At 46.6% G+C, this 14,684-nt stretch overlaps 1 protein-coding gene across 6 annotated transcripts in view; it reads right to left on the reverse strand.

Moving 5' to 3' along the window:
• Nucleotides 1-8,621, reverse strand: part of STAU1 (staufen double-stranded RNA binding protein 1) — a 28,139-nt gene extending 19,518 nt beyond the window's left edge. For 5 of the 6 annotated variants that reach the window (XM_082292899.1, XM_082292897.1, XM_082292898.1 and 2 more), the window contains exons 1-2: nt 8,504-8,621; nt 3,186-3,252 (exon numbers count right to left, since the gene is read on the reverse strand). The gene's annotated coding sequence lies outside the window, so the exon portion shown is untranslated. Of the gene's footprint in view, nt 1-765; nt 853-3,185; nt 3,253-8,503 lie in introns of those variants that run through there. The other variant, XM_082292896.1, reaches the window with a different exon arrangement.
• Between the last annotated feature and the right edge of the window lie 6,063 nt (nt 8,622-14,684).

Below are 14,684 nucleotides of genomic sequence, written 5' to 3' on the forward strand. Positions count from 1 at the left end.
GCTTGTTCATTACTGTCTCTTTTCCCCACCACTGAATCCACTTTGAAAGCAAATCCTGTTACTCACACCCAGAGCCACTGGTTATACACTGAACAAAGAGCAACTTCCACAGACAAATTACATTTCATGCATTCTACCATTTGAAGTTAAACTTTTTCACTTGGAGGGCAAGAAATAAATGCAGTCTTTACAAAAAAACTGCTTAGAGCATACATCCTTTATTATTATCATAGAGTTTTCCCCCAGGATCACCAGGAATGCCAAGCCACTTAAGAGGAGAAAAAGCTGGAGTCCAGCAGGAAATGCTGAAGTAGCTCTGGCTGGGAAAAGCAAAGGTGTAAGAAGAGTTCATAAACTGTATCAGCTACACGTATTCTGAAGTCAGGACACGTCTCAGTCACAGTTCAAGCATCAATTTGGAGTCACTTGGCCTTGCAGCACTATAAACAAGTGCTGGAAGTGCTCACGGGCACTACCTATGGCCATTTAGGAAAAGCCCCTCGGAGCGCAGGACGCGCCCCAGTCTGTGTGCAGTGCTGTGACAGATCTTTCCTGTGCTGGCAAATTAGTATTAGATTTCTCTTACACATGGATGCAAAATTATCCTCATGTTCAGCCAGTGGAACCTAAATAGACATGAACAGGTCAGCTGTCCATATCCACTTACAAGCCACATATCAATTTATAAATACATTTTACAGCCAAGTAAATCCATTTTACACACAAAGACACTCACACGTGCACAGACACACACTGGTCACCTACGGATCTAATCAGGGCAGCACACAAAGGTTTATTCTTTCCTAATTTATAGGTGAAAAGGAGAAATCACTGCTCCAGCTACCACCAGGCAGGCCATTAGTAGCAACACAACTCCACTAGGGCTCTGTGAGCTTCAAATTCTGAACCTGTGAATGGATTTCCAAATGTGAGAGGAGCAGCAATGAGTCAGAGGGAAGTTTTTAGACAGTTACTGACAAAACAAGCCTAAGAGGAGAACCTAGATCAATACATTCATGGACAGAAAGATTTAATTATTTATTAAATAAGAGGTAAGAAGCTACTGGAAAACAACAGATACACCACCAAATCTACCATGTGGAGTATTTTTACTTTGGAAAAAAACATCATAAACATGTCAGACTTATCATACTACCACCTGTATAACTTTGTTTTTACTAGAGAGCAAAAATAGTTCCGTTCCCATTAGTCCAGAAGACACATATGCAGATTATACTCAAAATAAATCCTATATTTGACTACTAAATTTGCAGCAGTTACACTGGGTGCATTGTAACTGTGAGAGTGGTATTAGTGAGTCTGTCTAAAGGACCTCTACGAAATCATAAGACAAAGAAGAAAATTATTTAGAATAAGACTCCAGGGTAATAACTTTACAATCACTAAGTTTCATTCCCAAGAGCATCACTAGAATCACTGAAAATTTTCAGCTACAACACAATAATAATTGCCTGGCAAAGACTATACCAAAGCCTTGCAGATGAAGAAATGCAATGAAGTCTTGGAAGGAAAAAAGCCAACTCTCCTTTTCTGCTGAAGTGCAATGTCTTTTTAAGTAACTGAAGTTACAGTTTTTAGCCACCCATTTTGAGAAGACAACACCAAAAGCTGTTATTTTGATGTCAGAAACACCAGGATGTTTCAGATCATGCTGGAAAGGAGGTCTGACATTATTTTCAGAACACTTCTACAAGCAGTTTGCTTTTAAAGCAAGGCACTACCTTTCACATATTTGCCATTGCCTGGTTTTAGGGAACCAGGTTTCAGCTTCAAAACACATGGGTGAAAGTGGCTTTGTAGTGGTACAGTGCAGGGAAGAGCAGTGCACAATCCCTGGGGTTTGTTTGCCCAAGAAGGGGGGCCCCTGACAAGGACAGTCCAGTTTGCTTTTGCTGTTTCCAGCTGAGTCCCTGAGAAGCTCAGAGCAAAGCCCAGACAGTGCCCAGCTCTCCCCAGGACAGCTCCTCTGTCACAGCTCCCTGCTCAAAGGGGCACCCAGGACACAGTGCAGCCCCTACTCACAGAAATCTGTGGGGACTCAAAGGCACATCCTACTGCTTGAGACAAGCAACTTCAAAGAACAAAAGAACAAAGAACAAAATCTGGAATTTGTGTTTGCACTCACAGCTACCTGTGCAGGTGACGATCCTTTAGCTGATTTGTGGGAAATATTTCACTCAGATGAAAGAACTCACTGTCCATCATTGCACACTTAACTACAGGTTATTTGGGGATTCTGAAAGGCTTTACAGTGCATTTACAAAGAAATATGCTCTTTACTCTATAACAGGCTTATAAAATTCTAACTATCCAAGAAAAAAGCACCATAAGTGAGAAAGCTGAAGCTAACAACTCATAAAGGCTGTTTCAGCAGACAGAGAAAGAAAGACGGCAGAATTTCAGGGGATTTTTCCATGTAATCAGGGCTTAGATCCTTCAAACTTTAAGATACCTACTGGTACAAGTAACTGATCCCTACACACAGTACTCGAGGTGTTGCTAGAATTGAAGGCCACTCAGATATCCAAGAGAGGTAAAAGAACAAAAATTTTACTCACACAGTCTGAGCCAGAAGCTAATTACAGAACTGCTCCTTTCCCACCCTTCCACAGTTACTTTTTGCTAACTCATACCAGAGTATTTGAAGTGTTACCAAAACAGTGTTGCAGTAGGTTATCCTCACCAGGTGGAGGGGGAGAGGGGGGTGGCTGCCATCAAACAACTCAGTGACCTATGGACAATACTAAACTTAAATGGATTTCCAGATGACAGAAGACTGCTCATCACTTGTTTTAGATTTTTATTTTCTTTTGGTGCATCAATGCCTGGAACATTCCCAGAAATTTTGAACACATTAAAATGCAAAGTTCAGGTGTCACTAAGGTAACCAAAGAAATGCACAAAGATGTGAGCATGGTCAATCCACTCACCCAAAAATAAATTAAAATCTTCATATATAAAAGAATGCAACATTTTTAGATAAAAGTTTTCTTGGGTTTTTTTTTGTGTTGTAATTCACACAGGACTTGCAGATACAAGCCAGAGGACCAAACTAAAATCAAACACTTCCTGTGGATAACTGGGTTTTACAACTTGTCATTTTTTTCAACACGATGCAAATAGAAAGGTAAGAAACTTTAATGTTTTAAGTAAATTTCCAGTACCTTTAGGAGATCCAGAGAGTGAAGATTTGTATTTAGTTCTCAATAGGATATTTATGATGGACAATGCCTAAAAGAAAAAACAGAGAGTTAGCATTTTCCTTCCTAAAGGCACAAAAAGATCTTCTGTAGAATATCTCTCACCCTACACTGAGTTTGCTTCACCTGTTTGATCATGAGGACTTGTATGACCCTTCCATTACCACTGACAAACTGTTCAACACAGCTGCTTTTCCAAGCAGAATTTCCAACCGGATCCAAGAATCCTCCTTACTCTTTTCCCAACCCCAAGTGATGTTTCTCACCCAAGCAGTGGAATCTCACAATAGTGCTCTTTGCAGAATTATGAGTCACTTGCCAATTTTCTTTCTGTAGTGAGGCTTCCAGTTCTTCCGTAGTGAGGCTCTTCTTCCTAAGAGCCCTAGAGATCAGCTCCCAAAATTAGACCCAGACCTTAATTCACAAAGCCAAACCAAAAGCAAGCCACAAACTGAGAAACTCTTGTAGCTATTAATTGCAGAAATTGATACAGATTCCACCTTTTGGCTACATTTCCAATCCAGTGATTTCACTCACAAACAGGCTAAAACCATTTTAGAATAAAATTATCTCAATCCTGCATATGAAACCTGTCACTGCATGGACTGCTCTAAATGGAAATCAAAACCTATTTTATTCTGCTTACAAATATAGCACAAAGTGTTTAATCCTTCTTTTCCATGCCTAAGCCAACTGTGTGCAGCTGCCAGCAACATCACTACCAGCCACAAAATGGGGGAGATCTCAATCTTGGTTAAGGTTAGAAGAGGACAGAGCTCTTGAATTTACTTCCGACAGGCATTTCAAACTCTTAGGGTGACTCCTAGGACTGTGAGCAGTTCTCCTGCTGGAACAAAGGAGGATGCAGAGCCTCAAATAGGCCAGCATCACACCTGTTGTTTACCAACAGGAGAGTGAAGAAGGAAGACAAGATTACAGTTGGCTCAACTTCTCTTCTAGAGGGTTTTCTGGAGGCTAAGCTAAGCATCTGAAAAACAAGGAAATGGATAATATTTTCAGGCAGGGTCAAGACCAAGTTGCATAAAGACAACAGAATTTTCTCCCCCAGCCATCCCTGGTGGCCCTGCCAAGAATGAACCCCTCAACCTCAGCACAACAAGTGCAAGGGGCTGGGCAGGCACTGCCCACTGGTAACCATGGTAAAGACACCACTGATGGGCACCAGCAGAGTCTCAGCACAAACCGACGCTGCCAAGCTGCTTTAGAAAAAGCCCTCACCATCCTGAGATAGAGCAACAAAGAACCAGCCCGAGCGAGGTCTGCACTAGTCCTGCTCCATACTCAGACACTGAGCCTTCAGCTGGAACCCTGCACCCACGTGGGGGACCAGGCTCCAGGCAGAATTGACGGAGGAAAAGCCCCAAACACTCAGCTTCAGAGAAATATAACCTAAAGGAAAACTACTAAAGGATTTGAACTTGTATATTCTGAAGAGGGCCGGCTGGGGCCTGAGAACTAGAAGTTCATGTACTTAAAAGGATTTTGGAGTGGAAAAGAACAATCTGTTCTTTATGGTTAAAGCGAAAGAACAAGAGGCAACTGGCTTAAATAAAGGTGCATCAAGAAAACCTTTGTTGTAATGGTCACAATGAAGTACCCTGCTTTGAGTGACAGAGGGGTTCCCCGCTGGTGGCAAGCTGTAAGTCACTGATAGAAATCCACGAGGATGAGGTTGGCACATGAGACACTGCAGAGGAATGGATGGACCACTTCACTCTGAGTCCCTCTCAGGGTGGATTCCCAGCACTGAACACACTTCTGTGCACCTGGCTGGACTGGCACATTTCTATCTCTTATCCGAGGGACACTGGGCCTGGTTGTTGTTAGACAACAGGTTTGGCAGCACAGGATCTCATGTGGGTCCTGCCACAGGCTGGCTCTGAACCCTGAGAAACCACCTGCAAATACAAGAGACTAAATCCTCAAAGAAACAGGTTTCATTCACTGTGAGGACCAGCATACGGAAAGGTGTCCTGTTCTTCAGAAGGTGCAGACTCGGAAGGCTGCAGGTTCTGATGCTCTTCTTGTGCCTCTTGTTAGGAACCAGCCGTATCCCCCATTCCCACCCTGTGTGCACACACTCACCGCTCCTGCTCCACCAGCACCAGGCAGAGCAGCCCGAGAAGCAGGACAAACGCCAGACACAACCATCAAGTTCATATTACAAGGGCTTCCTGACATCATCAAATAAAATTCATGTGACAAACAATATCCAAGAAGCAGGTTTAGCCATAGGAAATGAGATGTTAAATGAGATTCCTCTCTGAAGAGAAGATGCTCCATGACACAGTGCACCAGGACAGTCACCAGCCCATGGCAGCCAGAGCAAGCCATGTTCCTTGTTCCTTATCAACAACAAACTGTTCTCAAGCAAGAAAGTTCATTTATCCTCATTTCACAGGCGGGCACCTAGAACACGAACCCCAAGCCCATCCCTGCCAAAGGGTGTGGGTACCCAGGAGGGTTCAGCTCACAAAGCTGAAGAGGGTGTGCAACACACAGCCCTGACCCCAAGCCCCTCCCCATGAGGCCAGGCACGATAGTCTGGAGCTCTGGGAGAGGGAGCAGGCCCAGCCTGTGCCAGAATTCACAGTCACCCCACACACAGCCCCACTAGTGAACAACAGCATTTTCTCCCCTTTTTTGCAGACTGGGAATACATCAGTGTGTTCACTCCTATTTAAACAGTGATTAGAACGACTCCCTCTCTCCTCCTGTTTTTAAGGAGTTTTAAATAACTCCAGTGTGGTGGCTGAATCTCTTTTGTCCCACACTCAACTATTTTGAGGCACAAAAAATAAATATCCAAAAACTCTAAGAGATTTGTTGAGATGCTTTGTTACCTAAAATACCTTTGAAAAACCCACATTAGGGGTAGCTTGGTAACATACAGCATAAAATTTCCAAGCTGCTGCAACAGTCTTTTAAGGCATCTATTTACAACTGGAAAGTCTAAATAAATACTCACTATAAATTGATAAACAATGACTAAATTTTACAGACTTAAGGCTATTTGCACAAAATGTAAAATACTGGTTGAACAATGTTTTCTTCTTAGATAATCCGCAATACTTCCGCAAGACAGGGTCCATCTCAAAAGTAACACTGTAGAAAAAGATGCTGCTCTTTTGGTTAAGGGCACAAACACTAAATGTTATGCAAAACAGTCTGGGATACAAGATATGGATTATTAATAAGAGAAGAAAAGCTAAAATTTGAAAGTAAAAGCTAAAGGAAAAGAGGAAACTAGCAAACATACATAAGAACCAGGCAGTTCCAAACATAATGCAAATTGATAAACCAGGAAATGATATAATGAATAAACACTTAACTGTTTACTTCTAGCTCAATTAGCGTTGTAACAAAATAGATTTTAACTTTATTCCCTGCAGTAGAACAGGTAACAAAACCCACGGACACTGCTGAGAGCCAACATGCCCAGATCTCCTTCACTGTCCCAGGGCATCTGTAGCTCCTCTAATGAAATAACCAATCCCCGGCAAGGATCCTGGACAAAGCAACCAAAAAAAGGGCTTTTTGAATGTTCATTTGTCTCCAAGACAAAGGTGATGTTCTTCAGGAAGATCTGAAAGGCACAAAGTTTCCAGTTTTGCTCTGACTTTGTACAGTCACACCACTCCAAACTTATTTCAATCTATGAATAATTTTGCCACAAAACACATTTTGACTGACTTGTACTGATAGTGAAAACATGATTCATGATGTTATGAAAAACTCTGAACAGAATGGCTGGATAAAATAACAATACAAAAAGGAATTGTTTCTTGCATACATCCTCTTAGAAGAGTTTTGAAAGTTTCTGATCCAACTTCAGAAAATAGAAAATACAGTAAAAAATTCAGCCCCTTGGCTCTTTACATTCCCATCAAGATGTGACAGACTTTCAGTGAATCTCTGCAAAAGTTAGAACAAACAAATTTGTTGCATGTATGAGATAATCAATAGACAAATCAGAAATTACTTTGTTACATTGCAGCCATATTTGCATAATCAGAACTCAAGTTCTCATGTCCACTAGTATTAAAAAAAGACCAAACCCAAAACATTTCCTCCAGTTTGAGCAAGGGAACTGTGCAGTACACTTGCACGTTCTAGTTAGAAGAAACCAGATTTTATAAATATACCATTCCAAAAGCAGACAACAGATTTCATTCAGATATTTTATTTCACTGATGTATACGTGTATATATAGACCTAGCCTTCACTGACATTGCAAAGGATGTTCATCCCAGGTTTTGCCTTAAACCTGCCAGAAAAGCAGTAACAAAAATACCCAACAGATGAATGCATCGTAAAAATGGCTCTGGCAATACCAAGTACAGCATCCCCTGGATGGACAACACAAACCTGCACTATCTCTAGGATAGACAAAGGCAGTAGAAAGGTTTAAACGGAACTTGTTGCTTTACATCTCCCGAAAAACTAGTGTTCTGCTCAGGAAACAGGGAGAAGCGATCCTGGAGCGGCGACGGCTGCCAGACCCGGTGGAACGAGGAGAAAGCCGGGGTTGCCCGTTCAGCTGTGCGTGCGTTCTGGGAAACACGGCCAGGAGGGGCTGGCGCTGACCCTGCTGCTGTCATCGCACCCGCACGTGCTGCCCCAACAGTCCGACCAGTCTGGTTCGGACTCAGGAGTTTTGGTACCGCCACCCTCTGCCCCGGGGTCCGCAGCCCGGGAGCGCTGTGGGGCTCCGGGCACTCCGCGGAGTGCGACGGCCGCAGCCGCCTCCCCGGGGCCCGGCGGCTGAACCGGCTCTGCTGCCGCGGCCTCTGCGCCGGGGGGCCCCCACTGCCGCCCCCGAGCCGCGCCGGGGATTTCGGCAACAGTGGGGAGCGAGCACCCCCCGTCCACGGCACCGGGGTGCGGTGCCACCGCTTCGGGACCTCCGGAGCGCCGCTGTCACTGCCCGCGCCAGGGCGGCCGCAGCCCCGCCGCCCCCGACACTTCCCCCCCGCGGGCCGGGGGCGCCGGCGCCGGGCCCATCGCGGTCCGGTCCCAGCTCCCCGCCGGGGCCCTCTCCCGGCCCCGCCACCGCAGGAGCGGGTACAGCCCGGATGTGCGCGGGATGAACACCGGGCCGGGAACGGGCACACGGCGAGCCCCGGACGGGGAGGGGGTTCCGAGCCGCCCCCTCCCCACGGCCACGGCCCCGGCTCCGGCCCGGCCCGGCGCGGGCCCGCCAGGCCCCGCCGCCCCCCGCCCGCGGCCCCGCCAGGCCGGGGCCGCCCGCGCCCCCTCACCTGCGCTGGGCTCGGCTCCGGGCCGGGGCGGGCGGGGGTCGCTCAGTCCATGGGCCGGGCGGGACCGGCGGGGCGGCACAGGGCAAACACCAAAGAGAATGAGCGGGGCGGTGCGGCCCGCCGGAACTGACGGCACCGCGCCGGGGGCGGTGCCTCCCCACAACCAATCGGCAGCAAGATAGCCCCCGGCGGCACCGCCCCCCGCCGCGCTCCTGACCAATGGGCGCGCAGCTCTGCCGGGAGCACCGCCTCCTCCGCAGCGACTACAAGTCCCGGCGCGCTCCGCGCGAGCCGCAGCGCGGGAAACTACAGCTCCCGACGTGTCCCGCGCGGGGCCGGGGGCCGGGCCGGGGGCGGGGCGGGGCGGGGCGGGGCGGGGCGGGGCGGGGCCAGGGCCAGGCGGTGCAGTCGCGTCCGCCGCCGCTTCCGACCCCGCCCGTTCCCGTTCCCCGCCCGCTCCCGTTCCCCCGCCCGTTCCCGTTCCCGTTCCCGTTCCCCCGCCCGTTCCCGTTCCCCCGCCCCGTTCCCGTTCCCCCGCCCGCTCCCGTTCCCGTTCCCCCGCCCGTTCCCGTTCCCGTTCCCCGCCCGCTCCCGTTCCCCGCCCGCTCCCGTTCCCCGCCCGTTCCCGTTCCCCGCCCGTTCCCGTTCCCCGGAGCCCGCGCGGCCTTTCCGTGCACCGAAAGCGGCCACACTTACAGTTTTTTCCTTGCATCTGTGCGTTCTGGGAAAAGAAACGTGAGACGAGCGAACGCAGCCGCTGCCGGCGGCCGGGGCGAGGCGCGATGGGCACGGAGGGTCACCCAGCGGGGCCGAAGCAGGAGGTAGCGCAGATGTCACCAACACACCCAGGGATGAGCATTTAACAAACGAAAATCTCAAATTTCAAAACACACGGGTGGGAAGGAAAAGTGATGCCAACCCTACAAAGATCCACAAGTAAACCTGGTAATTCCAGACCTGCAAAAGCCTTTGAACAGACACGGCCCAGCAGAAGCCTCCAGCCCTGGAGTGCACAGCTGCACACAGCTGGCAGGAATTCACCCCGCAGCCAAATAGGGCACACCGTGATTCAAGCTCTACCTTTGAATCGAGAGTCCCTGTTAAAAGGTGTGTGAGCCACACCGGTTTAGCTCCCGTACACAACCCCCACTGCAATAATTACCTGTCACTACCTTCCCCACAGCTCTCACTTTTGTATCTGCTGGACGCCTGTAATTACTGCCTGCAGTGAATCCATGTACAGGAGCTGAGTCAAAGCCCAGATAAACTGTATTTATTTTGCATTAAGGAAGCAAAACTCCCAGCCTGCCAGTACTGAAGTCTCTGATTTGTATTAAATTCCCAGGTTTCACACAACGGAGCCTTTAGGCACAGTCCTGGTGCTGCAGGACCTGCAGCTCCTGGCAGAGCAGTGGCGTGGGTGCAGCTGCCCATCAACTCCCGACAGAGCAGGGGGTCCCCTGGAGCCTGGGAACTGGAGCAAGGAAAATACTGCACAGGATTTAAATTCATCATCATTAAGTTTTTAAAGTCAAGTGTCATTAAATGTTTCAAAATCAACCCTTTTCTTAACCCCCAGCAGTTGTCAGAGCGGCACACCTGATTTCACAGCAGCCCTGCAGGAGCTGCAGCCCATCTGTGCTGGGCACAAAAGAACACCCTGGCAGGAAAACACACCATGAGAAGAAACTTTGGGGTCAGAAATATTTTATCTTTTTCAATAGGTAAAAATACATTTTAAGTCACAAGGTGGCACTTATCCCCTGCGGCATCAATCAACTGCAATCAGTAATTTCTGCCACCGTTCAGCCCCCAGCATTTACTGACTGACCACAGGGAACTGGCTTCCACAGACTGCAAAAGGCTTCAGTTTGTGGGGAGATCACAGCAAAGCCAAAAGAGAATAAAATACACCTAATATACCCAATATACCTAAAACTCCATATCCATTTCTGCATTTAAGACTGACATGGATCCCAAAGATACCATAAAGAAAATATATTGCACAATGAAAATCAACAATGTAGCATTGGAAAGACATTCTCCAGTATAGAAGTATATAGATATATATCCCACATTCAAAGACCTAGTCAGGTGTTCTTGTGGTCTCTTGTATAATAATACATGCTGTTAGATGCTTTAATTATTATTCCAAGCCAGCAAGAGTCACATTTCAGAAGGAAATGAAATTTCAGCTGCTGTGCAATCACTTCTGCAAGGTTCAGCGTTGTCTGTTACGGAACATTTGTGCGAGTTTTTTGTAGAAAGTTATGTGGAGACAGCAAATTCCAAAGCTAGCTTTTTTTCCCAGACTGAGTTACAGTAAATTCAGATTTATGTTTTCTTTTTCCAGAAAACCGTGACTGTCTAGATAAGTGTAATACCTGCACAATTGAGACTAAAAGTATCAGCAGCCAGATCACAAATTTGAACATGATTAAAGCAAATACACATGTAATTCAAAGGCCCGAGGAGCACTTGGCACACCATGTCAAATATCCAATACATGTTCTTTCATTTGAAGGACATTTACTCCTCTATCATGTGAATGATTATTAGTTATTCGAAAACATTCAATAGACTTGTCCACTCTTCTTTATGCATCAGCTTAAACAAGGACAGACTTTTTATAAAGTATTTTAAACTTTCATTTTCTTGTATGAAGGAAGCAGTACTGTAATAACAGTAATTTCAGATGTTCATAGAGAAATTTGATATGTGTTATTAATATATTTTCTTTCTTGAATACTTACTTCAAAGTAGCCCTTTTAACAGCCACAAAATCAAGACTGAATTCCTTTCACAGCTTTAGAAAACGAAAACTTTTTACTAGGAAGCTACATAGATTAACTAGCTGTACTAAACCCCTGCTATTCTGCTTTTCTGACACATTACTCATTTGTAACAAAGCATCTTTTACTTTCCCTTAAGATTCATTGCTTTATTATTTAAGAATTTTCTTTGTTCTCATCTTGAATACAATACAGTAAGTCCAGCATAAGCTTTGAGCTCCCATGAATCAGAAAATTCCTATTTTGAGAAAGAATTTTTAAGCCCTCAGTCACTTTGCCCAAGCTGTCACCAGCAGCCACAGAGCCTTTCGTGTCCTGTCTGGGCCCTGTCCCTGCAGCCCAGTCCCCAGACCACCTCACGTTTCCTCTGCATTACAGTACAGGCAAGAACGTCTTCACACAAATGAGTGAGGGTAGAAAGCTAAGGGGAAACAAAGCATTGATGCTGCTTTCTGATACCTGCGTAGCTTTACTGAGATTTCAGTTTTCCCAGAGGAGCTGTGCCTAGAGCACCTGTGTGTGAACAACTGCACAATTCCCAAAGCAAATGCCTGGAATGGGACAAATGCCTGTGGGACCTCTGCTGAGGGCTGGAAGGACGGGCGCAGCTCTGCTCTCAGCTTCTGCTGCTGGATGGAACTGACAAATACTGTTGTTTCTGAGCAGAAAGGATCAAGCTGTCTTCAAAAATCAATGTCTGGCCTCATCAGGGAGTTGTCAGAAGGAAATGTCTGGCAAGCTGGGAAGGTGACTCTTATCTTAGGACACATGTACAGGAAGGAACAGAGAAACAGAACTTTGCTTTAGTATGTGCTGCCAATGTGCAGCAATGCTGGGAGTATTGTAGCCCCTTCACAGCCCAAGAAAACAAGAAAACACACTGGTCTTGAGGGGGATTTGGTTTTGGGGTTTTTTAAACCAGCAATAAGATATTTTTTCTGCTACAAAAGCCTCAGGACATTATTTACAAGCTGGCAATCACAAATCAGTCAGTAGGCTCTAAGAAAGGACAGCAGATTAGAGTTCCATGACGTCAAAAGATCCCAAAACAGGCATCCTATTGGCCACTTCACACTCCCAGAGAATCAAGTCATATTTTTCCACTTGAATTTGAATTATCTTCTACCATTATCAGCTGCAAGTAAGAATTGGCTTCTTGCTTTCAGAAGATCTCAGTGACGGGCAGGCATTCACTGTCTTAACACAGAATTTGATGCTCCCAAAGCCTCCCAAGGTCCACTGATACTAGGTGTTCCCAGCCTGAGCTCTCCAAAAAAACTGGTGTTTGCCCAAATGTCCAACAAGGATGGCCTAGAGAGGTTTGACAATCTTGCAAAAAAACTGTTAGAGCATTGCTTCATCAGCTTCCACAAAATTAATGGATAAATGTAGGTGGAACTTTGCCTTCTGAATCCTGAGAACAGGAGGTGTCAGGAGAGGCAGAAAGGTCCCTCCTCCATGCAGGGAGGGCACCGCTGATGGCAGAAGTCTGCGCTGCACCGAGCAGCTCACTGCCCCGAAGGGTAAGTGCTCTGCACAAACTCTCCTCACCTCACGAAACCTGCAGAATGTGTTGGGACTGAGGAACACGTCACCGATTGTGCCACAGCCATGTTGACACAGTCTGAGTTACCCAGTTCTGACTGAAGTACAAATATGGTATTTGTTGATCTGAAGTCACTTAGGCACTTACATGGAATGTCTGTCAGACAACCAAGTCCCATGTTGCAAGGAGTGCAAGACAGTGAACATCAAGATTCACTGGTAATTTTCCATTCAGAGCTGATTTTTCTTTGGCTGCCTCTCAAAAAGGTTCTGGCTTTTTGCTGTGAATCCTGTCCAGTTCCATCCATGCTGGTACCAGTAAGACAAGAAAAATCTGTTCCCTTACATATCTCAGCAACCTTGTAGTTTCTAAGAAGTCTTGCTTGCTTACAAGTGCACAAATGAGGTGATCTAAGGTGAGCCCCGAATGCCACTGAGTGCCGCAGAGCCCCTCCCAGCGTGTGCAGGACAGCAGCTCAAGGACACGCAAAGCAGCACATCACATTCCAGGGACAAGGCCACCAGTACCAAGTCCAGTTTGGTTCCTTGAGGCTGACAGGAAAAAGTCTGCAAGTTCTCTAGAACTGTCCTCCGTATTATCCATGGAAAAGGACAAAGCTGCAGAGCAGAGCTCTGAGTATCCCTTTGTCCCGCAGGTTTTGAATGACCACTGCTCCACTAACACTGATATTCCAGGCTGTTTCAGCTTCTTGCAGATGCCACAGGTGTCCCTGTGCTCCGGCCTGGCTGTGGCACTCCTGCTGCCAGGCACTCCAGACACCTGGAACACAGCACAGGCTCCCAGCAGCACTAAGGCAGATGCTCCTCAGGATCAGCACTGCAGGGCTTCACTCCAAGAACTGCTTCCACCTCTTCCCTATGAACAAAGGGGACCTGACACTCCATGACAGACCAGGCACAGGAAAACCTGTTGGTGCTGACTCCTTTAATACTTTTTTCAGGCACTTAGTTACTTAAATCCATTGTCTAACAGGCAACTAATTTCTTTATATATGAAGACTTATGGCCAGAATGCACTCTCACACAGCAGCCACAGGTACCAGGAAGCCTGAAAGACAGTTGATTCTGCCCTGTTCATCCCTCAGTTAATTCAGCAGCTTTCTTGACACAAGGCCCAGCTCCAACAGGCATTAACTAATGCAAATACAAAACACCAGTCCTAATTTGAGTCACCTGCACAGTGTCTGTGGACAAATAACTGAAACAACTCTGTCATGTATGACACTGCTTAATATCACGTAAGTCTGGGACCTCACTTTCATTCAGGACTTTTCCAGGCCTTGTAACTCGATTTATTCCTACCCCTGCAGAACCAGTGCTCTGAAAGCCCACAGTCTGGGAGCTTGGTGCCCAGGCCCCCTGAGAGCATGCAAAGCTCAGGCATTTACCTGCTCACTTCAACAGCCACAACCAGAGTTCAACTGATGCACTTTGAACTCAGGGCCACCGAACCTAATCAGTACATTTTTGAGGAGACAGGGAGAACATCCAAGTTAAACCCAACTCCAAGATCATTGCTTCATTTTTAATACAACAGGAAAACCCCACCTGAAGCCTGATCCCCGCTCCCAGGGAAGACCATTTGCCCTCACTGCATGGTACTGACATGACCTGTTCCAGAAGAGATGTGCCTGCTGGTGAGTATCAAGAGTGACAATAGCTCTGGTCTTCTCCCAAAGTTCTAGATCTGCTCTGTATGATCTTACAATGTACTTATACTATTAAAGAAAATCCCTCACAGTCCCACTATTTTATATTCTATCCTAAGTGTAAAACATCTTTTTTTAAAACTACATTCTTCTACAACAGTAAGTGCACGGTGA

This window comes from Coloeus monedula (genome assembly GCF_965178545.1).
Source record: "Coloeus monedula genome assembly, chromosome: 17".
Taxonomy (NCBI): domain Eukaryota; kingdom Metazoa; phylum Chordata; class Aves; order Passeriformes; family Corvidae; genus Coloeus; species Coloeus monedula.